Here is a 27,966-nt window from a genome sequence, read left to right on the forward strand (position 1 = left end):
TCAAAAATGCGTTGGATAATCCAGAACGTTGGATAAGTGAGTGTTGGATAAGTGAGACTCTACTGTACTTGACTGTGCAATTATAGTCCAACAAAGTCTTTGAAAGTTATAATCCACAGACAGAACTCGATAGTTCCACACAAAGAGTCAAAGACAGCAAGTAATCCGAGGTTGCAGAGATCCAAAAAAGAAGTAGCAATTTCAACAATTGTAATCCGCATGGAAAACATCCACTAGGAGTAACAAGAAACAGGAGCAACAAGGCAAGGTCTACTCGAGAATCAGCAGGCTCAAACTCTCTCTCCAGGTATCTTGAGAAACAGTTCGGGAAACAAGGCAAGAAACAGGGACTGGAATGGAGATGCTTCTCTCAAGGAAAGCAAGGAAATCCAGGAGAGAGGTCCCTTTAAGGGATTCTCAAGGCTACCTGCCCTGAGAATCCAGGCATCTCCCATTTCACAAGGGAAAGCTGGCTCAACAGTGTTTGAGAGCTAAGCGTCTGCTGTGCCTTAGACATTCTCTTTCACTCATTTCTTGTGAGATAGATTGTCTGCGGTCAAAGAATGTATTCTCTCCAGCTGCCTCTCCATCTGATGAATCCAAACTTGGGTGATCATTGGAATGTTCCCCAATTAACTGTTTTTCTGAAGGTTCAACAACAGGCAGCTGCAAGGTCACTGGGCTTGGATCCCAGTCCTGCAGAGGCTCATCATCCGATTCAGCCTCTGAGTCAACCTCCATCTCCTGTGGAGGGCCTGATCCTGACGGCTGGGCTACAACACTTAGTTCAACACTCAAGCCATTACACTATACTAACTCTGTGGACCTCCATATAGCCACTATTATTTTATTTTATTATATGCCATCCAAAGAATTTTCACTAAAGGGCAGCACAGCAAATGTCAAAATAATGACATCAAATAATTTGAATAAATCAGAATAATGTATTATTAGATGCTGCTAGAGGACTTTGTGTGCTAAAAGAGAAAAGATATTGATTTTTAAAATATATGTTTAATTATTTTGGGTATGCATTGTTTGGTCATGAGGCAATGATAGAGGAAATCCAATGAACTTAGAGAACTGACTTACTTGAGTTGGTTGGCTCAAGTTAAAATGATCATAGAGAGGGTCATAATATAGTAACATACTCCATTTTGAAGTTGGACTATCACTAATTTAACCTGAGGTAGATTCCACCAGCTTCTGTTGTTATTTTGTTCCTATATATATTGAGTCATAAGTATGTTAGCAGTGCTTTTCTTCTCAACATACAAAGTAAATAACAATATATGTTTATTTGTAGTGACTTCCTTTTCTAGTAGTAGTTTGATACATAATGCAAAGAGATATTTATATTTTGTAAATAAATATTATTTACAAAATATAAAATTTGTTTTCCTCTGTGCTTGTGTGTACAAAAAATATGTTGACCATATATGTTCCACACTACTGAGCATTGTTTGAATGTTGTTTCTTAGGGTTTTTTTTTCTCAACTGGTTATCTAGTTAGTACTTGAATGAAAGGGCGCCAATGAATACCAGGAGCTTTGGTATATGTTATTTGTCTATTTTATCTCATTTTTATCCTGCCTTTCTTCTAATACAGGGACTCAAGGCAGCTAACAATAAATATTAAAAAGTGCACTAAAATATAAATATTAAAATAAAACAAACATTTGTGCCATTAAAACATTAAACAATAAAATAATATTATACGTTAGATTGAGGAAGGAACTGGACTAGATTGAGGAAGGAGTATTCCTTGCCTATGAAAATCTTATGAAACTCTTGAGGTTGCCATAAGTTGACAGGTGACTTGAAGATACAACATATAGCTTTTCAGGAATCTAAGAAAAACTTTCTTCAGTAAATGTAAAGACTACCAGCATTCCATATGATCTATCGCTGCTGTTGTTTGCCAAGAGAAGGCAGTAAAAACTGCAGTCTGTGATTTGTTGCTGTTTGTACTTGATGTTGGGTTTTTCCCCATCATGTATAGATTTTGTGCATGGTAGTCCTATTCAAAAAAAAAAAATTAACCTGGCTAGTATGTCCCTTTTATCATACAACAGTCCCTTTAAAATATATATAAATAAAGTCATATAAATTATACATTTGCCCACAAAAAGGAGTTAAAAACCTGGTGTGTGTGCTATCATATCTCCGAGTTTTTGGAGCACATGTCATCACATTTTATTAAAGTAACTATAAATATATGACTGTATGGATACCAATGTGCAAATTCAGTATTGGGGTAAAAAAGCCATCCCTGAAACCTCAGAAGGAAGTAAGTGAATTGTTTTCAAGGTGATGAAGGAGAAGAGTAGACTTAATTATTCTGGGAGTCTGGTGATGGTCAGTAGGAGGATGGTCATTGCCTTCAGGCAAGGGTGTGTGTTAAGAATTGAAGGATTAAGGAGTTAGATTATATCCCATTCTGACTCTTGGGTATTCTGAGTGCCTACATTTTCCTGGCAATTAAAGATTTATAAAGTTCACCTCTTACATTTGAGGTTGACAGGATCAACCTGTGATATTCTCATTTGATGTCATAACTTGTTACTAATGGCTTTCCAGCTAAGGGCAGTTGATATCATATGGCCTACTAATATTATCATCTGAGCATTTTCCCTCGTTGTTTGAATGCTGTTTGTAATAAATGTTTTGGCCTTATCTAGTCCCACCACTTGGGTTCCAGCACTTTCCAAGTCCTATTGCAATCATACATGAAATGTGTCATGAGACCTGGTGCAAATATACCTTTAAGATCCATCTGAATGGGAAATGCTTCTTTATATATCAATTCATTATTGTTCCATGAAGTTTTTAAAATAATATGTAGCACACTAATTCATTTAAGAAGTGGTTCAGGATTATGGCTTATGCTGTACATATAATTTGGAGCTGCTGGACAGCCACTCTTACCATCCCTGTCTTGTTATCATCATTGCAGCAGCCAGCGGGTGCAACATGGCTAGTGTCGGTCACTCATTGCCTGGAGTAGAATAATAGAGTCCTAGAGTTGGAAGAGACCTCACGGGCCATCCAGTCCAACCCACTGCGAAGAAGCAGGAAAATGACATTCAAAGCACCCCTGACAGATGGCCATCCAGCCTCTGCTTAAAAGCCTCCAAGGAAGGAGCCTCAACCACACTCCGGGGAAGAGAGTTCCAGTGCCGAACAGTTTTCACAGTTAGGAAGTTGTGTTGTCGAAGGCTTTCATGGCTGGGATCACAGGGTTGTTGTATGTTTTCCGGGCTGTATGGCCATGTTCCAGAAGTATTCTCTCCTGACATGAGGTAACCTCACAATCTCCGAGGATGCCTGTCATAGATGTGGGCGAAACGTTAGGGGAGAATACTTCTGGAACATGGCCATACAGCCCGGAAAACATACAACAACCCAGTTAGGAAGTTCTTCCTAATGTTCAGGTGGAATCTCCTTTCCTGTAGTTTGAAGCCATTGTTCCGCATCCTAGTCTCCAGGGCAGCAGAAAATAAGCTTTCTCCCTCCTCCCTATGACTTTCCTATGACGTCTGCTGGGGTGCCAGAGCAATGCAGGAGGTGAAAAGAGAAGAAACGGGCCCTCCTTTCCTTCTTCCCTTCTCCAGTCATCTCACTGCTCCAGCTAGTGTCACTTCAGGAGACAAGCAATGTACACTTGCCATATTGCACCCATTTCCATGACTGAGGCTTAGTTCAATGCTCATACCATCAGAGTGACATTGCCTCACTGAAATGTTGGCTACACCTCATAAATTCATGTTATATATGTAAATATTATATATTTATGTGAATGATGAAACTCCAAAAGGGATTTTCAAAAGTTCGATCACTCTCCTCCCCCTCCCCCTCCCCTTCCCTCTCTCCCCCTCTCTCCCCCTTCTCTCTCTTGAGTTTTATTTCAAAACTCCTACTGTAATTTCTTAAATGTTGTTACTTGCACATGGGAGGGATCATAGTAAAGTGAGAGAATCCTCTAAAACAGGTTGTCAGTGTCATGAATACATTCAGCTAAAACACATGCCAGCTTGAGCCAGTTTTCAAGGGCTCGGCCACATAACTTTGGCAACATCACATAAACTCTCTTCCACAAACCAGTGCCTCCTCTTAGCCCTGGGTCTTCTTGAAGCAATGTGGCAGGATTGCTGTGGTTCACTCTAATGTCCAGCTGGGTTATCCAGCTGCCTTGTGCATGTACTGCCGAAGTCAGACTCAGTCAGTTTTGAGGGAGATAGTTTTTCTCATGCAGATTAGTGTTCAGGCCCAACATTGTATGCTTTTATCCCTTTTAAATAATGTGTGCGGTCTCACTTAAATGTTGTGCTTTGCATTTAATCAATATTAATATGATAACAGGGATGAAGCAACTGAAGCGAGCACGGAGAGATTATCTTTCCTTAGCCAAGTGCCTCCATTAGCCAGGAATTATAGGTTTCTACTAAATGAAACTGACAGATGGGCATTTGGAGGTGGCTGAGGAAGGGAGGAGGAAAGAGAGAGATGAAGGGGAGAGCACCAGGTGAAAGATGAAGTTCAGAAAATCTCTGTAAAAATAAAAACAAACCATCCATCTTGGTGGCTGGCATTTTACCCTCCTCATGCACTTTAGTGATGTTGCTTAGATTCTTGAGAACATTATGCTGAAATTTAATCCAGCAGTATTCAGAGGTTATACTACTGTGCTTCCCCGGAAATAAGTGGCAGGGGCAGGGCAAGATTTGCCATTGAATAGAGAAGTCAGTCTTGTTTTCTAGACAAAGCAGTGCCCCGAATATTTGGGGGAATGTGAAGGGAGGAATGTATATGAAAGGAACAATTCCCATTGAAGCATTTCAGGCTAGTTATTAAACAATAAATCAAATAAACCTTCTTGTCTAGGAACTGTTGCAACAATGTTAATAGCTAAGTCTAGAGAGAAACTAAGACAATAATACTATAAATAATTGTAGATTGTGGAGATAGTGGAAAGAAAATAAGCTAATTAAAATAATTTTACAAGATGGGCAGTTCACAGAGATGGATGGTGTAACACAATATGTTAAAAATATCTGTTGTTTAATGCAAACACAGCTTCATTGATGGAAAGCATCTGTCTTGTCTGCAAACCACTACACATGATTCTGGCTGCATCTCTATACTGGAAGGCTCCTTCGCTCCTTTCAAGGAAAAAGAAATTGTGTTCATGCTATGATACATGACTGCATAATAAAGTAAAATTCTACAAAGAGGAGCATGTTTTTGAGAGAAAGGAACTATTCTCATTTGAATACATGTTTGAATGCTATAGAAGATCAATAACAACCCAACTCCCCTTTTTTTAAAAAGAATACTTTCTTGGCAAGTGATGGAAATCTGGTTGGTCATCATTTTAAAATGAGAGCAGAGAATTTAGCATTGAAAGTAGTTTGCTGTGACCAATCAGAATTTAAAGTTTTAGTTTCCTTGATAATTCTAATAATATGAGTATTGAACAAAATTGGGTGAGTGAATGAGCAGGAAAACGTAGCCATCTTGTGTTTTTGACTTTGCAAATTGTTCTAAGTTGGGGTGCGATGTGGTTTCCAAGCTGTATGGTCGTGTTCTAGCAGCATTTTCTCCTGACTTTTCTCGTGCATCTGTGGCTGGCATTTTCAGAGGATCCGAGTTGTTCCTCTTTTCACAATATCACTGAAAGTTGAAACTCAATAATATAACTAGACATTACTGTTAGCTTTGCATTTTTGTTTTAAAATAGATATTTTTTCCTTTTTCAAACAAATATTTATGACCGTTTAAAAAAGTTTCCTCATCTTTACTGAATATTATGTTTAGGTGATATGAGAACACATGCTCCAGAGCAGCTAAAGCAGTGAGATCTTCTGACCATGACACAATATGTTCTTAATGTTTATCTCTCCAACCATGAAATAGAAATTATTTTCAACAACTGTGTACATGGACTTCAGTAGATGCTGAATATAGAAATTACATTTTGGAGAGCTATATTGCAGAAGCCATGAACTGCTAATATACCATATTAAAGTTATGCAAAAGAAATGTGCTAAGCCAATCATACTACTAAAATCTGATGTACATCCTTGTAGAATTTAAAGACTATATAAAGAACATATTTACATTACTAAATCTAATTGAGCAGGAACAGAAGAATTATGTGCTGAAACCAGAAACATGACCAGGGAAGAATGCCAAAAGATACTGTCTGTAGTATGAAAAAAAAAGGAAATTGTCGAGAGACATAGAGGCCGAAAAGGAAAGGAAACTATCATGGAGGCCCTTCAGACACTTGTAAGGAAGAAAGCAAGAGTAGAAAATGTCAGGGCCTTTGAATGTAACTTCTGAGATAATAAGAAGGAATGTAATGATCTCTGCAATAAAATAGAAGGTAACAAAAACATAAACTCTCCTCCACAAGATCTGAGGAAATCAAAGAATAATTGAAACCAAGATTAGAGATGCTGAATGATTATCAGGGGAACATTTTATATGATCAGAACAAAATAAAACAATGCCTTTTCTCTGTAGAAAAGCAGTTTCCTGCACACACAAACGTGTGCAAGATTTGTGCAAAATGAGTTTCAAACTATGAAATTTTTCATCTATCCAGGATTTTTCATGTTAGGATTTCCTGACAGGCAGCATGTTTTTAACAGTTTCTCGTTTCTATGCAGCATAATTTCAGCCCTGCAAATGCCACAGAAGCCACTACTGGATCCAATAATCTAAGGACAGCTTTTTCCAACAGTCTACTATATTTAGTTAAATGATGTGTACCTTCACTTTCTGTTTGTTCAAGACAGCTAACAATATATGTCAAAAATAATAATGAAACTAATTTGATGAAACCAAGCTGAATTTAAAAATGCTTAGCATTACAGCCTTTTCGTATCTTAATACCTATGTTCATAAACCTTCCACCTGCAGCCAAGGAAAGGGCACAGCAGTTCAAATATCAGCACTTTAGACTAGCTGACAAAGAGCACGAACTATAAAGCCCATTAATGGGGGCTCCAGTGTCAGTGCCAGAAAATAGAAAGTGAGAAGAAAGTTTGCAGAACTATGGAATATGCTGGTTTATCCTATTTATAGACAACTAGCTTGGGGACCCGGCAATTCCCAGGTTATTTGAAAAGGGCATTATTTGTATTTGAATGTTAAGTATTCTCAGTTTGGAGTGGGTGAACTACAATTCCCAGAATCGTGGGTCAGGTCACCCCAACCCTGCCGTATTCATTGTTGGCCATTTTGGATTTGTGTACCAAGTGTGGGCATTTCCATTTTTCTAAATTCTGCTCCAGAGCTTAATACACAGAACATTTTAGCCATGTTGGTTTTAGAAGGGAGGGAAGTGCCTAAGTGGTTAGCTCCTTAACAGATGAATTGTAAAACTGTCATAAAACTTTTATTAGGCTGCTACCCTTCCAGATGAATATTTCTGACTTTATGGGTGTGTTTTAGAATTTAAAATTGAATAGATGCTTTAATGTTTTGGTTCTTTTTTTCCTTAATTTAAATTAACCAAAAATATTTAATTTTTTAAATTTTCAGAACTATACATCTTTACCACAGCCTATTTACCCTAAGAATATTAAAACAAAATGATATTGATTCCAAGTAATTTTACTCCCAAACCTGATATAAGAATCTCTTAATTTTTTGGAAGGGTGATAACAGTTTCTATGTTGATCACAAACCAATTTTTGCAAATTCCAAAATGAAATAATCTTCATTTGTCTGTGGTACAAGCACAGTGGCGAGCCCCGGTGGCAAAGTGCGTTAAAGCACTGAGCTGGAGACCGAAAGGTCCCAGGTTCAATCCCCGGGAGCAGCGTGAGCGGCCGCTGTTAGCTCCAGCTCCTGCCAACCTAGCAGTTTGAAAACATGCCAACATGAGTTCCCGGCGGGAAGGTAACAGCGCTCCATGCAGTCATTCTGGCCACATGACTTTGGAGGTGTCTACGGACAACGCCGGCTCTTCGGCTTAGAAATGGAGATGAGCACCAACCCCCAGAGTCAGACATGACTGGACTTAACATCAGGGGAAAACCTTTACCTTTACCTACAAGCATTATGGGATAAGGTCGCACAAAGGATTCCAGCACATAAGATTCACCACAATCTTTTTTATTTCTGAGAATGGGTATAATGAAGAAAAAATTAAAACAACCAAATGGATCTTAAGTCCATAAATAGGAGGATCAAAATATATTATATTACTTTAGGAATTAATTCCCTTTCATGGAACCGCAAATACTGGTCCCACAGATATGAGGGTCATATGGTGTTGTTAAAAGAAGGAATGTGCCCCCAACACACACAGCTTTTGCTATCTACAAACAGGATAAAATAATTTCAAAGGCTGTTTCTACTCAATCCTAGTTTATTTGTTGCAGTTATGTCCTGTGTGTCTTCCAAGGAGCTCAACTGAGTATCTTAGCTTCTAACTATTATGTGAAGTATGTTATTTAGGGCCTGAATATCCTAAAGCATCAGATCCCATCTGATCTTGGAAGCAACACAAGGTCTGGTTAGTACTTGGACCAGATACCAAAGGAAGGAGGTGGCAGAAATCACCTTCTAGTATTGTGTTGTCAGAGGCTTTCATGGCTGGAATCACAGGGTTGTTGTGTGTTTTCCGGGCTGTATGGTCATGTTCTTTCCAAAGAGAGAATATTTCTGGAACATGGCCATACAGCCCGGAAAACACACAACCTCTTAGTATGCTTTGCCAAAGAAAACCCTATGAAATTCATGGGCTGACAGATGACTTAAGGGCACATAAATACACATATATGTTGGTTTGAGGAATTGGTCTGAGGTCATTCAGTGTCCTTCATGCCTGAGTAATGATTTGAGCCTTCATCCAAGCCTAGTCCTGGAAGATACTCTTTTTTAAATATGCAGGCGACATAGACTACTTGACCAGCATTTCAAAGGAAGCTCCATTTTTGTGACTGAACTGTGATAATGGTGGAGTATCATTAATTAATCAGCCCCAGAGGGTTTTTAAATAATCTATCCTGTATTTATTACGGTCTTACCATTTATGTGTTTTAAATGCAATTTTTTATCCTGTATTGTTGTTTTAATTGATATATTGTATTACTGTTTTATCTTTTATATATTGTGATTTGTATTATGTTGCTTATATTTTGTCGTTATGTTGTTTGGGCTGCTGCCCTATGTAAGCCGCCCCGAGTCCCTGCGGGGAGATGGTGGTGGGGTATAAATAAAGTTTTTTTAAATTATTATTATTAAGTGTGTCAGTTTTAAAGAACATTCTCTTTATTAATCATTCCTCCTCTCATTGTTAAAATCATATTTAGGATATGTGGGCACCATTTATTTCCCTTCTCAATTTACACAGTTTTTGGTAATTGTGTGAAATATGTTTATGCCATTTTACACAAATTTTTGGAATGCATCCATTCTTTCAATATATCATATTTAATTATAGTCTTCCATTCTATCTATCATTTTAATCGTATATCTCATGTTAATAATTTACTGTTTGGAATTGTCAATAAGATGATAGTAATGGGTATAATCACTGATCTAGTATTAACTAAAACTGTGTTATGCACAGAGATGATAAAAGATGATCATAAACATATATTTATGTCCATGTTAATACCATTCTAGTTAGTAAGAATGTAAAGAAGGGCAATGGGTTTTAATTTGTTTACATATAAAAAGAAGTATTAATAGGTAAATCCATTTGTCCAAGTTAATAAATTCAAGTTTGTGTATCATTATTTAAGTTTGAATAAAGGCCAACACCTGTTATTAGTATTACGTTTTCTAAAGTATCATAAAAGTGCTAGATGTGGCCATGGATTTTGTAGTTTAATATTCTATGGATTTTGTAGTTTAATATTATATAGTAGGCATGTCCGATCGATGAAAAAAATGTTTCAGTTCTTGTTTCTAAAGTAGGGGGTGCCGGCGCTTCGATATAGAAATTATTTCTGATTTTTTTCCCTCAAAAATTTCAGATATTTCCAAAAATTCGTAATGTTTCTAAATGTTTCTAAAATGGCAGACGCACATGCGCAATTGCCAAAAAAAGCACCCAGGGGGGACTTTTACAGGGCTCTCCCGCCCTCATTTCTTGAGCTATCCTGATCAAATTTGGTACAGTGGTAGAACACATTCAACCCTCCTAGCTCACCAAATTGCAGAACGTTTCCTGTATCCTCCTATTTTTGGCAAATTTTCATAGCTTTTATAATAAACTATTTTTTAATAATTGAAGAAACCTGTTCCTGGTTTCAAAGTTTTATTTCCTGTTCAATTGTGTTTTTTTCAATGTGAAAGTCCTTCTTCTACTTGTGTAACTTTGTTTCTGTGTCTGATTTTCCCTTTGTAATATTTTTAAGGAAAAAGGACACTGGAAATCAATGCTATGTCTTGCTATGCGCTCCCAGAAGCCCCAAACCCAATGCCTTCATTAGGAAATGTACCTGTGACCAAGCCAGGCAATGCTCAGGCACTGTGTGCAAAGGAACTTTGGAAACTAGAGATTCCCTTTGTAATATTTTTTTAGGAAAAAGGACACTGGAATTCAATGCTATATCTTGCTATGTGCTCCCACAAGCCCCAAACTCAATGCCTTCCTTTGTTAATGTACCAGTGACCAACCAGGCCAATGCTCTGGCAAGGTGTGCAAAGAAACTTTGAAAACTAGAAATTCCCTTGTTATATTTTTAATCAAGGACACTGGAAATCAATGGTGTGTCTTGCTATGTGATCCCACAAGCCTCAAAGGCAATGCCTTGCCTTCCTTTGGTAATGTACCAATGAGCAAGCTGGCCAATGCCCTGGCAAGGAGTTCACAGATACTTTGAAAACTAGAAATTCCTTTGTTATATTTTTAAGCAAGAAGGACACTGGAAATCAATGTTGTTTGGCTATGTGATGCCACAAGCCTCAAAGGCAATGCCTTGCCTTCAATTAGAAATGGAGCTGTGACCAGAGTGCAAAGATACCTTGAAAACTATAAATTCCCTTGCTATATTTGTAAGCAAGAACTCTGGAAATCAACGATGTTTGGCTATGTGATGCCACAAGCCTCAAAGGCAATGCCTTCTTAATGAAATAGACTACTGATTCTGCAACAAAGGTATGCTGTGATCCAGCAAGAACTATTCTTAACGAAATTGAAAGCTAGATAATTTTTTTAATATGGAAAAAAACCCCCTGGAATTCACAGCTCTATAGCTGAGCGCTACCCAAAATTAACATACTCAGTCACTCACAAGAGAAGGAACCAGCAACAAAAGCCTAACCCTTTCTCCAAACCAGACCAGACCAGACCCCTTTTCCCTCTCTCCCTTAAGACAGGCTTACTTGCTCTCCGCTTCCAGACCACCACCCTCTCCGCGCAAACCCCATCCCAGAATGGTTCACCTGGACTTCGCAACGGGCTTTTATGCCAATCTTCCACATGGACGCAGAGGACCCTAGCCCCCACCTTTGCATCCATCATGGAAGCTTCTGATTGTCCGGGGAGTGGCAGCCATGTTGGGGAGTGGCAGCCAAGTTAGGCTGCGCTAAGCTCCTATTCAAGATAGGTTGCAGTAACAAAAAAATTTTAAAAAATATTTTAAAAATATATTTTAAAAAAATTGTGGAAAAAATTAACGAAACATTAAGAGGCAATTAGAGAATGGGCCAATGATGGTTCAAATTACATTGCCGGTTGCGCTGTGAGACAACATCTCGAAATGCGTCTCAAAAAGCAAGAACAATCCGATATAATTCCGATATAAGATTCAAAACGATTTTTTGGACATACCTATTATATAGTTCTATAGAACTTTAAGATAGAAGAATTTATCTTTATATTCTTATGTTCTGTACCTAAAATTGGACTGTATTGAAAACTAATATATGAGACCGCTATCATAATTACAAGTCTCTTGGTGTGGTGGGTTTTGGGTGTTGGGGTCGGTGTTAATCATGAGCCATTTTGTTGTGGGAGTGTAAGAACTGTAAAAAGGAGTCTATGCTCTGGAAGCACATTTTGAGGCTTCATCCAAGCAGAAGAAAATCAATGAACAAGAATGGCTCTAGGGAAGAGAACGTTGTTCACATCTTGCTCTGACATAATTGGCCTTCTGTATCAGAGGCATGGAGGCCTCACAAAGAAGGCAGGAGCTGCAGAAGTTGCCTGTGATTTGACGTACAAATTTGTTATGACCTTAAGCTATGTTCATGTTTGACAGCACTTAACAAAAGTATATTTGATGTAGCATTAAACTTTTCAAATCCCACGCCAAGAAAATGTTTCTGTAAAATTCTGTCAAATCCAGAAATTAAGCACTGTCACCAGAGATGTGACCCATCTTTATTTTAAACAGCACCAACATCAAAAAAGCATCAGAGAGAAACGCTTTGTTTTTCTGATAAGTTTTATTTTACTATACAGTGAGAACAGCATGCCTCCTCAGAGTAGAAGGCTCTGTGAAGGGTACTTTACAGATGAGTTTTATTACACAGGAAAGAAAACTGTTCAGTAATGTTCTCCATAATAAGCAGTTTATGATAATAAACGGAGAAAAATAACGGAGTTAAAAGTGTTTGTTGTTATTCTCTTTTAGGCAGATGACAGTAGTTGCCTGTACGTGCCCCATCCATTGTTTGAGTCATGTGGATGTCTCAAAATATTTTGCAAATGTCAATTCTTAATACTGGGCATATTGTATCTCAAATTGACAGCCTTACTAAGGTCTTTCTGAAAAACATTGTAGCTCGGCTTTTGCTGATCTAATAGTTTCAGGGCAGGTCCATCCATGTTCCATGCTGCATTTACACGCTACATACCTTAACCAAAATGCATGCCATTTTGAGGTTTGAAAAATTCCAGAAAAAATAGAGGGGTGCTTGGGAGACCCCAAAGACCTCAAATAATGTCTTAGTGCGCCACATTTTCCCCATTCCTCCTTTGAAGTAGGACTGTTTGCATTGTATTCAATTCTTTAATATTCAGTAACTGTAATTTCTCAGTTTGCAGATGGCAATACAGCAACAGCAAACCTTTCAGAACTCATTTGTAGTGCAGGCAGAATCATACAGTAAAATGTATTCATTTAGAAAGTTCTTGCACAATCATTGTGATCAGTAACTTCCTTTTGTACAGCCCAGACTTCTGAAGTATGAGACTTGCATTTTTTGAAATCAGCCAAATAGTCTGGTCTTCATAGACTTCTTTCTCTTCTGTAGTGTCTTTGTGCTGAATACTCTCCCTGGGGCACTACCTAGTGTGTTAATTCCCATTTCTTCAGTTGCTGATGTATAGGCTGTTTTGTTAAACAACTTTTCTTTGTGTACCATTTTGTCTGTGTGTATAATGTCTGTTTGTTTTGTTCAGTTTGTATTCTGTATCCAAAGTCGTTTTCTCTTTTATTTTATATCTGAGACATTAAAACATCACTGTGAACATGATTGAAATGCTTCTGACATACAAAAAAACCCACATGTTTATTTAATGTTTTGATTTTTTAATGGTAACAGCATGGTTTTATTATGTTTTATTTCTTTACAACTTCTGTATAACACAAGGTTTTGATAGAGGCTTCTAGCACAAAATAAAAATTCATCAGCAATAACGCAATTGGTAAAATGTAACATATCCTTAAAGGATAAAGTGATAAAGCCAGATCAAGATTCAGAACTTAACACATAGTTTTGTAGAAGAGGTGACAAGGAACTGTGTTCATAAATTGCGAAGGTGCATAATGGGACAGTGGCAAGTGTGCCCCTATGCTCATACAGCTCTATTGATGCATGATGTCACTCCCAAGTCGGTGTCCCCGTGTACCTTTCTGCCTTCCTTATGTAGTAAGGTAATAGCAGCCCTTTGCTGAATATGAGGCATTTCAAACAGCTTAGTTCTATTTCCTGCAGACGCTAGTTCACTTACGCAGATATAAATTCTTAAGGGAATTCCAGCCATTACTTTTATTACAATTCTCTTTCATAGCTCCCCCCCCCCCCCCACAAACAACTGTTAATCCAATGGTGTATAAATCTTAAACATCTACAAGTACAAGGTAGTAATTTCTGGCATGTTAATTGTTCTGTCTTTTCAAAGTTCCATGCTCTCTCTGTAGTGTAAGAGACTTGAGCTGCTCAGATTTGAATTTCCGTGCTTCTAACAGCTTATGGTATGACTAATATGTAAAAACAAGATAAGAAATGCTTTGCTGTAGGTAAATTAGCGATAACTCTGGGTGTGTTCGCAGTTATTTTTCTTCCACATTGCACATGGTATTATCCCTTTTCTACCGTTACCTTTTTGTAAGATCTAAAAGAAATTAAGCAAAGGAATCAGTTTATTAATTGTGAAGGGAGTCCAGCAATCAATAGAATTGTCACAAGACCTCGATCAATATAAGTCTTGTTGGAATGGACATGGACATTGTATTAAGAATAATTCATTTGAAAGGAGAAATGAGTGGTGTTCTGAATTCAGGCTTTTTGGATAGTTCAGAAACCACTTGCTCCCTGCTCAGTTGCATTTCCATTAACAATGCATTGTAAGATTCATGCCCATATTGTGATCTAAATCTACTGTTCTTATATCAATATTGGAAATGTATATCCTGGTTCAAAGAGAAGTTACCATGATGATATTAGTCTTTTCAACATCTTCTTCTCTTGGTTGTCAAATTCAATAATTGATGTGAGATTTACTTGATCTTCAAACATAGTGGGGCCTTTTTAGGGGAGGGGGGCTGAACAAAATGAATACAAGTATAGCATCTTGCTCAGTTTAGCAACACTGTCTTTCAGTATGTATACTTGCCAGACACATGGTCTAGTAGTATGTGTCACATATGTCTATTATATCTCTTGTAAATATGAGAGTATGTCCTATTTGCTTCCTGGTATACAAATTTCCTTTGCACCCCAACTTCCCATCCTGGGACTTCGTTTCCTCAACTTGTGTGGCATGTTGTGTGCTTTCAAATGCACATCCACATCCTAAACATTTTGAGGTCAAAAAGTGAGGATAAACTTTTGAACCTGACTGCTTTGAAATTAAGTGCATGTGCAGGGACCACCAGAGCTGGGGGCTTTGCTCTGTTTCAGGAAAGTGCCAGACATCAACACACACACTGGTAACTCTGCAGAAGGTGACAAGGACTCCTTTTGCTAGAGCTTGAAGAGTGTCACTTTGAAAACATCCTGTCCTTTTTGCCCTTTTCTTGTCACTAGAAAGGGTGAGTAGCAGTTCAGTGACTTCTCCCTTCGTTATGGAAATGGGACTGATACAGTAATCAGGATGCTACATATGGAGCTTTTTAAATTACTACTCTTCACTCTTTTGTTAGCCTTCATTATTCCTGAAGACTTTTTTAAGTCATAAAAATGAAATTTTTAATATGCAGAATTAAAAAAGGCAATATGAAGAATACTTTTTTCTTGTCAATAAGCTTTTACCTTTTAAACCAGTTATCTTAGTTTCTGCTCTAGGTATTTTAATTGAAGATTAACTACTGTTAAAGAGTATACAAATTTGGGTAGTGTATATTTGAAATATTAAAATAGGTCTCAATAAAAGGTGAGAATAGGTTAGCTTGTCTATTCTAATTTTAAATTGCTGTGCGCACTCCCCTTCATTAGAAGTCAGCAAGCTGATCTTAAGGTTCCATGATTACAAGCTTTTTTTCACTGATGAAATTAACTAAAAAGTATAGTTTCTCACCAGCAACTTTGGTATGTTAAATGCGTGTTGTAAGAAGGGCATGAAGCTTACAACAAATCTATCCAAAAGCTATCCCTTGTTACATTTGTTTAATATCCTAAATATAGAAACTGCTTTCAGAGAAATATATAAAATTCTTAGTATTATATTTTGTCAGTTAAAAGCAACTGACAGCTCATAGGACAAGTCCAGTAGGCAAGCAGCATGTGATCAAGAAACTTTATTCCTTCTTCTCAGGTCTACAGGTCTACTCTAAATTAGACCAACTCAACACCTTCTTTGCCTCAGTCTTTTCCCAAAAGGAAATCATTGTTCAACCTGAGTAATTCAACCTGTTAGGTGGATTTGTAATTGTTTAAGAAACCAAACCCAAAGGGTGCTCTTCATCCTGGAAAGCGACTTGCCTCCACAAGCAACTTGCCTCCACAAGTGACTTGCAGTATATTCTCAATTTGCTTTTTACACGATAAAAAAAATCCTAGAAGTGACTAGTGGAGTGCCGCAGGATTCAGTGCTGTTCAACACCTTTATTAATAACTTGCATGAAGGTTTAGAGGACATGCTTATCAAGTTTGCAGATGACACCAAATTGAGAGGAATACCTAATACTCCAGAAGACAGGATCAGACTCCAATATGACATTAACAGAAATTTAGGATACTACACTTAGGCAGGAAAAATGAAATGCAAAGATACAGGAAGGGTGATACTTGGCTTGACAATAGTACATGTGAAAAAGATCTTGGAATCTTAGTGACAACAAGTTTAACATGAGCCAACAGTATGATGGAAATGCTAAAAAAAAAGCCAATGGGATTTTGGGCAGTATCAAAAGGAGTATATTAGGTAAACGAAAGTAATGGTGCGTCTATATTCTGCTTTGGTCAGATCTCTCCTAATACTGTTGATTGGTTATGTTATTACTTAATTTCTGTTTATCTGTTATAATTTTAATTTTGTTATAATTGTACATTTTCTTTTGGGATTGAAGGGGTTGTTTATTTCTCTTGTTAGTGTTTTCAGGCATTGAATGTTTGAAGATTTAGTTGGAAACTGCCCTGAGTCCCTTTGGGGAGATAAGCTGATATATCAATAAAGAAGTTGTTGTTGTTGTTTTACTATTATTATACTGAGTCCAATTCTGAGCACCACAATTCTAGAGAAATATTGAAAAGCTGAAATGTGTCCAGAGGAAGGCAACTAAAATGATCAAAGGTCTGGAGGCATGCCCTATGAGGAGCAGCTTAAAGTGCTGGGAATGTTTAGCCTGCAGAAGAGAAGGTTGAGAGGAGAAATGATAGCCATGTTTAAACAATTGAAAGGATGTCATAAAGAAGAGGGGGAGGCTTCTTTTTTGGTCCTAGAGACTAGGACTAGTAGGTTCAAATTACAGGAAAAGATATTCCACCTGAAAATTAAGAAGAACATCCTGACCATAAGAGCTGTTCAAAAGTGGAACTCACTGCCTCAGAGTGTGCTGGAGGCTCCTTCTTTGGAAGCTTTTAAACAGAGGCTAGATGACCATCCGTTGGGGGTGCTTTTATAGTATTTTTCTTATGTGGCATGGGATTAGATTGGATGGCCCGTGTGGCTTCTTCCAACTCTGTGATTCTATGACGCACTCCTTTGTTTATACTGATATGACACACTTCTGACAACAATTTACTATCTGTTGTGCACCCTGTATTTATGCTTTTTATGATGTTCGCATACGCTGGACTTATACTGGCTTGGTGCAAAGTGTTAAGGATAGCATTTATCTCAATTGAGTCGAAGGCTTTTAGGTAATAAAAGCAAGAAAAACTAGAAGTCAACATTCTCTGCTTTTTTCCAGTAGCTGTTTGACTTTATGGACATGATTGAGGGTGGAGTAGCCACATCTGAAGCCCACTTGTTCTCTATTGATTTCCACATCTTGAGATATTCTTTGTAGCAGGATCTTTGTGAATAGTTTATATAGTTGAGAGAGGGGTGTAATAAGGCGATAGTTGCTAAGGTTTTCTGTGTGTCCTTTCTTCATTAGAAGTATGGTTTCAGGCGTTGTCCAATCTTTAGGTTAGATGGTTCTTGGCAAGTATTGCGTAAAATGTTCTACGATTGCCTTTTGAAGATTATAACCTTCCACCTTTAGGTGTTTTGTTCATATTTTGTCCTTTCCTGGGCATTTATCTGGCTGCATTTTATGTATGGCCACATCTACCTCCTCACTCAATAATACTATTGGAATTTCTTCCATTTTAGCATGTGGTTTGACTTCGACTACCTGCACTTTGGAATCGTATAAGTTGTTATAGAAGTCTTTGCGTATCTGTTTCATTTGCAGTTTATTCCATTTTCATTTTAGTGCAATTTGTAGCTTTTTCTTCATTTGCAGCTGCTCTTCCTCTTTTTAAAGACTTTTCTTGTTCCCTGCAGCCTCTCTTAAATGCGTAATCCGATATTCATCATAGTCCGCCTGTTTCGAATTCCGTTGCAAAGTTGTTTGTACTCCTCCTCTTTTGCTTTGCCATCTGCTATTCGCTGAGCTCTGACTGCCATTAAGTGTTTTGTGGACTATATTAACTATACTACTGTTATTTTGTGACTTCAGGTTTACTCCAGTATATGGTGACCATAGGATTGCAAGTCACTTAAATCATAGTGATGTAGTGGTTTGAATGTTGAAACTGAACTCCAGGAGACCAGGGTCAGTAGTATGTTTTTATGAATGAATAGAATTCAGTTCCTGGTCTCCTGGAGTCCAACATTCAAACCATTATACTACACTAGGCAATCAAGGAACATAACTTCATAATTCTAAGCACCGTTATTTAAGTGGCCTATAATGTTAGAATAAAACGCATATTAGATTTACAGTATTTGAAGTTTAAAGTGACTGTTCTTCCTCGTGAGAATATTCTCACGTGAAAAGCAATTACATCTTAATATACAGTGTATTCTGTACATGTATTAACATCAGGGCTACTTTTCCATGTCAGTTCCATGAACGTTTATATATTCCCTGTCCTATGGATGCCTTCTCATACTCTATATTACCTTTGAACACTTTCTTCCTTGCCATTTTTCTTAATTACCATCTCTGAATAAGTATACTTTATTCAAAAAACGTTCTATCGCTTGGGATTATACAATTGAGATTGTACCATTGCTTTCCTATTCTTTCTTTTATAACTACATTCACAGAAAAATAAGAAAACAGGACTTGATTAGTTTGTAGCAATTGTAAAGCTTGCTCTAGTGGATTAGCAACAGCTGATTGAATTACTGCATAGATTCAGGAGGAGAAGAGGTCATAGTTGCTCAGTTCTTAGAATCACAGACTTGAAAGAGGCCACAGGGCCATCCAATCCAACCCCTTGCTGTAGAACAGAGAAAGATGTATACACTTAAAATTCAGACATTCTTTGCATTTTATTAGAAAAGTTTTAGATTAATTTGGAAAATAAAGTAAAAGCTGTGTTAGATTCTACAAATTTTAGGGGTGTTTGGGGTACCACCACAAAATTCTGTGATTTATGCATATTTTACATGCAAACATGTGACAGTATATCAGCAACTGTGTTTTTGTTTATTAAAAAGAGTAACTTTACATGTGATTTGAAATGCAAAAGAAGCCAGGGCTGAGATTATGCTTAAGTCTTTCCATGCAGTCGGATTCTTGTTCCATACCTCTTACCAGCTGTCCCTCTTTCCTGCAACAAGAATTTTTTATTGAAGTACAAAAAAAGAGAAGGGATGTAATCAGTCTGAACCTATACTTCGTTGCTCGATATTGAAAGCTGAAGTTGAATGCATCATTAAGAATTTCAGAAACGGAATGCATACTGCTGAGTTTGGCTCACTCTAAAAGATATAAATAGGGCGTTATGTTATGGAGACTTCAGAGGTTCTAAAAGTCCATTTTAGGAATAGAGACAAAGAACGATAAAACTTACATTGGAAAAAATAGATAAAAGTTGGCTCCTTCAGCATGCAACAAAATATCCTAATAGCTTTACCGTGGAAAGTTACAGGAAAAGTAGGACATTAGGACTAAAACTTTGTAGTATTAAATGTGTACTTGCACATATTTCATTCATCCTTTCCCAGTACTTTCCCTGCCATATAGTAATTAGTTGAAAGTTTCATCTGCTTCTGTGGATCAAGTGGGTTTTATACAACTTCAGGATGTTTTTTTGTGTGTGCTTTCAATCTTTCTTCAAAATAATATTTTTTTAAATGCAAAAAGCCATGAATATATTATAATTTCAATTTTCATGGCGTGTGAAAGATTTCTGCACTAGGTCTTTATTGTTTTTGAAGAATTCCTCACCCTAGTTAAGAAGCTTAATATAAATTAAAGAAGGTATTAAGGAACATTAAGACATCAAAATGTGGAGCGTTCTTTTCCTTTCGATTGCTCCAAATGCAAACAAGTTGAATAAAATGCAATCAAAGAGTCTGTTTGGAGAACATTGAGTGGCTTTACAGCTGTGTTGTGGAGAACCTCTGGTAAGAGCACAATTCAAATAAAAAGGCCTTTCTTCCCTCTTCCTAATTCTCTTTGTTGTGGTGACAACAGAGTACAAGTCTGATAAAAATTTAATCACCTTATCTTTTTAAAGCAAATTGCATATTTGTTTACACACAATATACATAACATTAAAAAGAAAAGCCTGCTATCCAGCTTCCTCCCCACTCCCCCTTAATCGTATTAAAGGCCCTTGCATAGAAGTGTAATATTTTTTAAAATGTTCTTTATTCTGAAGTCCCATTGTTCAGGATTGCTTTAAAAAGGCAGCCCAGGGGAAGATGAATATCACTCAACTTAAACCCTGAACCGGCTCCAAGCAACAGATGCCTCCAGATAAATTGGCGGAGTTGGGCTGGCTTAACTGGCTTCCATGGTGCCTACTCTGCGTCAAGGATTTCAAGCAAGATGCAGGATTACTAGCCCATAAATGTGGCCCTTTGATTGAGAACTCCTTTGTAACAAGTTGCCTTTTGATTCTGTGTTAGATGTACCTGCCTGAACTTTTCCCCACATTGTAGGCATTTCTTGAAGGCTTATTTTATGAGCCACTGTGTGTTCGTCTCCTTACTCCGCACTTTCATTATGCTTTCCTGATGGCATTGTAGCATCTTGCGCTGTTGAACCAAATCTCACCATTTTTTGTTATCTGTGATATATTGGACCCACTTCTAAGTTAATGCAGTAAACATCTGTTGGTACCTTTTGGGGATAAGATTTGGTAAGAAAATAACTTGGTAAGGGATAAAAATTTATTCTCAGATGAGTTCAACTTGAGGGTTTAAAATATATATTATATATATATAAAACTATATATATATTAGGTCAAATGTATTCTTAACATAAATGGAGACTGCACAGTTGATAAAGTGGGTTGATGCTTCTGGTTTTGTAATTATTATTTTGAAAAATCACAACTCCACAACTTTAGTAGACCTGTGGTAAGAAAAACAAAACAAAACTTGATGCATCGCTTTCTGCATAGTCTTCCTGGAATGGGCATCAAAGTAATCAAGGTATTATTAAATTCCTTTTGCCTTCCCAATACAATAGAGAAAATGTGGACATTTTTATTGCTCTTCTGTACAAAAGTTCATGTGTACCCTTTGAATGTACATGTGCATAATGCCTGGTTCTGTGCTAAAGGCAGACAGGTTGGGTCGTTAGAAAAGAAAATGGAGGTGCCTATTATAGGATATCCAAGGATTCCATTCAAAGCAGTGGGCATATGTCACCTTGTGAGTGGATTTGGCTTCCTCCGTGTGTAGCAGGGCTGCATAATCCTTGGCCTGCATTCTTTAATTGCTCGCTAGCTGCCCATTGGTTAGGTTAAGATACACGAAACAGTCCTCAAATAAACAGACAAGCTGGCAAGGCACTTACTGCAGTTCCTTTATTAAGACAGGCTGGACAGATAAATCCAATGGTGTGTGGGTCCCAGTCCCTCCCAAGTTTCTCCCTTTTATTTCCCAGCCTCTGCTGCCCCTTTTACCCACGCCCTTCCAGTTAACCATCAGTTGTTTTGGCACATGCTTTGAGTCAGTGTCTTTGCCTTCCCCCACTCCCCACCTCACTTAAGGGAACTTGCTCCTTCCAACTCCCACACTCTCACTCTTACACACCTTTGTAATCACTAAAATATCTCATAATATGTGGTGTCATTACATTGTGTGTTTTTCTGTTTTCCTCTCTACATCCTTGCTTACAATTTGCACATTTTTATTAAATATTAAGAGGCAAGGAGTGGTGGTGTGATTTGACATGATATTTTCTTTTCATCTTTTATGTCCTTGTTTGTTTGTTTGTTAAAATAATGCCCAATTCAATTCAGCCATCATCAAAATATGCCAAAGCACATACCTGCAACTCTGCATTATAATTTATAGCTGACCTGACAGCGATGGCGAGTTTTAATAACCTTCCATATTTGCATAATATGCTCAATATTATATTGAGATTACAATCATGTTACTTGTTAAGCATCTAATCCAACCAACATTTTCCCCTTTAAGAATTATTCCCTTTTCTTTAATTTGGAATGCAACTATGGAACAAATGCTACCAGTTGGTATGCCAAATGGTTGCATTGTTGCTCCTTCCATGATTGTTAGTAAGCATCATATTTAACCCCAAAGGATTTTTTGCTTTTTAAAAAATTGTAAAAGCACTATCTTGGGTAGAAAACATATACCGAAGCTTTGAACTCCCTTTATTGTTTCACTGTCAATATTTATCTTGCTAATTAAATCTTTTTGGGTTGAAATATATTAGAGACAGAGTTGATCTTTGATCTTAAAAGAAAAAGAAAAAGAACAAGTAAAGCCAGCACAAGGTCACCCTTGCTTTAACTGCAGCCCTCTGATCAAAAAGCAGGCACTCAAGAGTGGCAACAAATGCACATCATCCCTGAGATAATGGAAACTAATTATGTCTGATAAAGCCAAACCTCTTTAAAAACTTCTCATTGTTGTTCCCCATCAGGATTAGGTGAAACACTTGGGATGTGTCCTAATGTTTCAGCTAACAGTAAGCTGGAGACCCTAATTTATCTAGTGCCGGACTCTTGAACATGAAAACTGAGGGGCTGCAGTTCTCGTGTTGTTCTGTTCTTTGGAAATGCTTCCTCTACTACCTGCCCTGTATTCAGAATTTCTTCTATATGTGCAGGGTCTGTGCTCTAAAGACTTTGAGATGCTAATTCAAGGATAAGAATAATGCAGCCCTCCAGAGCTTGGACTGCAAGCCCCTGGTAACCTGCCCAACATTATCAATGATGAGGAATGCTGGAAGTTGAAGTCCAACATCTGGAAAGCCAAATAATTTCTATCTCTGTATTAAGAACAGACAAACAGATAATTCTGCTGAGGCCCATCTTTCATAATTATTTGCATAATTGATGTCATTGGACAATATTGTTCAGAAACTTCATTGTGGCATACAACTTGCATCTCATGTATTTTATTAAAGGATTATATCCTAATCTGTAAAAGAAGAAAAACATTCATTTTTCTCTGTAACTATTTTTATTTTTATCTGAATTCAAGTTAAATGAAGGTGAAGATGAAGAAGGCCTACTTCTGTACCAAGTTTGGAAACTCCAATTAGTTCAAAATTTGGGAGCCAGATTGTTTATGGGAACATCTAGGAGTAAGCATATCGTAACCATACTAAAGTCACTCCACTGTTTGCCAATTTTATTTCCGGGCAATGTTCAAAGTGTTGGTTATAACTTTTAAAGTCCTACATAGTTTGGGTCCAGGTTACCTGAAGTATCATATGAGCCATACTGAAGCCTTCTGATGGATGCTTACTCCAACTAGGCAGAATCCGACTGGCAACTGTCACCAGGGGATTTTTTTCACTGGCTGCCCCGAGACTGTGGAATGACCTGGAGAAGAGATCCAACAGCTAAATGAGATGTCAAAATTTAAGACACAACTGAAGACCCATCTCTTCTGGCAGACTTACCCAGTCAACTTTCAACCATGAGTTTTGGATTTGCATTCTGTTGCCACTGTATTTTGATCTTAGTACCACGTGTTTTAGTGTATGTGTTTTATAGTGGTATGTTCTGATACGTGTATTTTATGTTGATTGTTTTGACTGTATTGTGCCCTGTCTCAAATCGCGAGGAAAGGCAAGTACAACAGAATATGTTGTTGTTGTTGTTGTTGTTGTTGTTTTATATTTCACTGCTGTGGGTGATTGCTATCAATATGGCACAGCAGTTTCAAAATGCACAGAGCCTTCTAAATCTACCCTAATTTGTGTATCTACCCAATGCTAATCAGGCTGCAGTCATATTTTATTTTATTTTTAAGTGTTTTTAAACTACAACAGTTCCATGTTGAGGTATAATAATGGTTGGATACTGTCACGACCCAGGCTGCAGAGCACCAATAACCATACACAGAGGCCAGAATCTATCTAATATCTTTATTGAGGAAATATATAAAGTTAATAAAAGCAAGTGTAGGAAATAGTTCAGAAGCAGATCTTTCAGGAAAGGTCAAAATTAGTCCAGAGAAACAATGTCCAATATGAGATATTAAGGTCCAAAGTTGTAATCCAATAACCGAAACACTCACTTTGCCAAGCAAAGTGAGGGGAGAAGACAAGGTCCTTTAGTCCATGAAACTTAGGCAAGGCAAGGAAATAACTTGATTCTTGGATACAAGGCTTAATTCAAGGCAACAAAGAACAAGGAGCAAAAACAGGATCCGTGGTAAATTCGTGGCGAGGTCAAGGAAGGCAAGGCTGGGTCCGTGAAGCAAAACAAGGTCCTGGGAAGCAAGCAAGGCTGGAAACGGGAGCGTAGTCCACACACAACCTACTCCCGTAGTTGACGAATTGACTCCACAAGATTCCTACGAGGGCAAAACACCTAAGTAGGGTCTCGGTTTCCCGCCAAGAGCAGATTCTCTGGGGAACCAGAAGCGAAAGCCATTCTCTGGGTCCAGATGCATGACTCCTTAAAGTTTCTCATGGGAAGCAGGCTAATCAACCATTTGTTTGGCCGCGATTCTCAGGTTTCTGCGATTAGCCTGTTGAGCTCCTCTCTGTTGTTGACAATAATCACGGCGAGAAAAAGTGGGAGATTTTGGCTCAGGGCTTGTTTGGCAAACTTCTGGAAGGCAAACCTCCTGCAGGTGCAAGGGTTCCAGTTCTGGCTGAGAAAGTTCCAATTCTGACTGAAACGGAGGAAAACCTAAGTTTTCCTCTTCATCTGTCACAACAGCGCTAGGAACGGGACTACATGGCCCATGAGTCATCACACTATCCCCCTCCTCAAGCCCCCTCTCAAAAATGGGCTCTCTCCCCGAGGTGCGGGGCTGCGGCTTGGCGGGGTAGGCCTGATGGAAGCGGCGGGTTAAGTCGGGGGCATGGACTGTGGAAGCGTCTTCCCAAGAGCGTTCTTCGGGGCCAAAACCCACCCAGTCAATGAGATACTGAAGGCGGCGGCGATGAAAGCGAGAATCCAAAATGTCCTGAACCTCGAATTCCTCCTCCCCATCCACTAAAACAGGAGTGGGGGCCGGCCGGTCTGCATCGGGGCGCACACCATCCGCCGGAAGGAGCAGGGAGCGATGAAACACTGGATGAATGCGCATAGAGCACGGAAGTTGGAGTTTGAAAGTCACGGGGTTTAGTTGCGCCACCACTGGATAGGGACCAATGAAACGGGCATCTAGCTTCCGGCAGGGACGGTGGGAGGGCAAGAAGCGAGTGGACAGAAAAACCCGGTCTCCTACCTTGATTTCGGGGCCCGGCTGGCGATGACTGTCAGCGTGGCGTTTATAGTCCTCCTTGGCTTGATCCAGTTGCTGGAGCAAAAGTTGTTGCACCGCTGTGAGTTCTTGCAGCCAGTCCTCTGCTGCGGGAACTTCTGAGGTTTCAATGACAGAAGGAAAGAAACGTGGATGGAAGCCGTAGTTTGCAAAGAACGGGGTTTCTTTAGTTGAAGCCTGGACACCATTGTTGTAGGCAAACTCCGACAGCGGCAACAGGGAAGCCCAATTGTCCTGCTGATAGTTTACATAACAGCGAAGGTATTGTTCCAAAGTGGCATTGGTGCGCTCAGTTTGCCCATCCGTTTGGGGATGGTGAGCCGAAGATAAACGAGAGTCTATGCCCAATAGTTTTTGTAGTGCTTTCCAGAAACGAGAGGTGAATTGAGACCCACGGTCTGTGACCAAACTCTTGGGCAATCCATGTAATCTGAAAACATGCTGAAGGAATAAATCTGCGGTCTCCTTGGCCGTGGGGAAGCCATTGCAGGGAATGAAATGGGCTAATTTGGTAAAAAGGTCCACCACCACTAGGATCGTGGTGAATCCAAAGGAAGGTGGTAGGTCGGTGATAAAATCCGCAGAAATTATTTCCCATGGACGGGATGGTGTAGGAAGGGGATGCAATAGCCCCGAGGGCTTCTCCCTTCTTGTCTTGGAACGCTGGCATACCGGGCAGGTATTGACATATTTTTCCACATCCTTGCGGATCTTGGGCCACCAGAAATCTCTTAGGATCAAATGCATGGTTTTAAATAGTCCGAAATGCCCTGCTGGCTTGCAGTCATGACACAGACGAAGGGCCTTTTCCCTGCCCGGTCCGGGAGGGATGTAGATGTGATTTCTATAGCAAAGTAACCCGTCCTTAAGCGAGAAGGGAAATTGTAGTCCTTGACGAAGTTGATCTTGAGCCCAGGCATCCGCCTGTTGACTGGCCCTGATTTCCTGAGCACAAAGGGGCCCTGGAGAAGAGGGGGTTGATTCAATTGGAGTGGATTTGGTGTTCCCCACTGTGAGCGTGGCAAAGTTCTCGGGCTGCAGCAATTGGGATTCAAAGGTCTCTCTGCGCCCTGCAGCATATTCTGGTTTCCGTGATAGAGCATCTGCTTGCTTGGTCTGAGCTGGGGTTACATAATGAATCTGGAAATCAAAACGTTCAAAGAATAAAGCCCAGCGCTGTTGCCTCTGATTTAACTTGCGGGCAGTTCTTAGATGCTCTAGATTCCGATGATCAGTATGGACCTCAATGGGAAATTTGGCCCCTTCTAACCAATGTCTCCAAGTTTCAAAGGCTGCCTTTATGGCCAAAAGTTCTTTTTCCCAAATAGTGTAATTTCTCTCTGGGGCTGTTAGTTGACGGGAGTAAAAGGCACAAGGGTGAAGATGACCTCCCACTGGTTGCAAGAGTACAGCCCCAATTGCCACATTGGAGGCGTCAGCCTGCACAACAAAAGGGGTTTTAGGATCTGGGTGCTGAAGGATTGGCTGGGACGTGAATAATTTCTTTAGTTGCTGGAACCCTTTCTCTGCTTGTTCCGTCCAGCGGAAGGGCTGTTTCCCACGGATGCAGCTGGTGATTGGATCAGACCAGCGGGCAAAGTCTGGAATGAACTTGCGGTAATAGTTCGCGAACCCCAAGAAACGTTGCACCTCTTTCTTGTTGGTTGGCACCCGCCATTCCAATACTGCTGAAACCTTTGCCGGGTCCATGGAGAGCCCTAGTGGTGAGACACGGTATCCCAGAAAATCTACCTCTTGTAGATCAAAAGCGCATTTTTCCAGCTTGGCGTAAAGTCCATGATCCCGCAATCGTTGTAACACCATTCTGACGTGGTTCTCATGTTCCGATTGTGATCTAGAAAACACCAAAAAATCATCCAGGTAGATGATCAAGAACCGATCTAGATAATCCTGAAAGATATCATTGACAAAATGCTGGAACGTTGCGGGAGCTCCACATAAACCATAATTCATGACCAGGGACTCGAATAATCCGAATTTAGTCTGGAAGGCGGTTTTCCACTCGTCCCCCTCCCTGATGCGAACTAGATTATAAGCCCCCCGAAGATCCAGCTTGGTGTAAACCTTGGCCCCTCGTAGCCGATCTAATAGGTCCGAGATCAAAGGCAGGGGATAACGGTTCCACTTAGTGATATTGTTCAATGCTCTATAGTCCACCACCAAGCGTAGATCCCCTGACTTCTTTTTCACAAACATCACCGGGGAAGCAGCTGGGGATTGAGAGGGTCTAATGAATCCCTTGCGGAGGTTTGACTCTATAAACTCCCTGAGAGCTTCTTGCTCTGGTTCAGTCAAGGAGTAGAGGTGTCCTCGCGGGATCGGGGCCCCCTCCACCAAGTCAATGGCACAGTCATAAGGCCTATGCGGGGGTAGTCTCTCGGCTTCTTTTTCATTGAAAACATCCCAAAAGTCTGAGTATTTCTTGGGCAAGG

The 27,966-nt window shown here is 39.1% G+C and overlaps 1 protein-coding gene across 2 annotated transcripts in view; it reads left to right on the forward strand.

Annotated features, from left to right (window-relative positions):
- The window catches only part of eefsec (eukaryotic elongation factor, selenocysteine-tRNA specific), a 241,221-nt gene that overhangs the window by 189,145 nt on the left and 24,110 nt on the right, over positions 1 to 27,966 (forward strand). The gene's annotated exons all lie outside the window — the stretch shown is intronic.

Source organism: Anolis carolinensis, chromosome 2, assembly GCF_035594765.1.
Source record: "Anolis carolinensis isolate JA03-04 chromosome 2, rAnoCar3.1.pri, whole genome shotgun sequence".
Taxonomy (NCBI): Eukaryota; Metazoa; Chordata; class Lepidosauria; order Squamata; family Dactyloidae; genus Anolis; species Anolis carolinensis.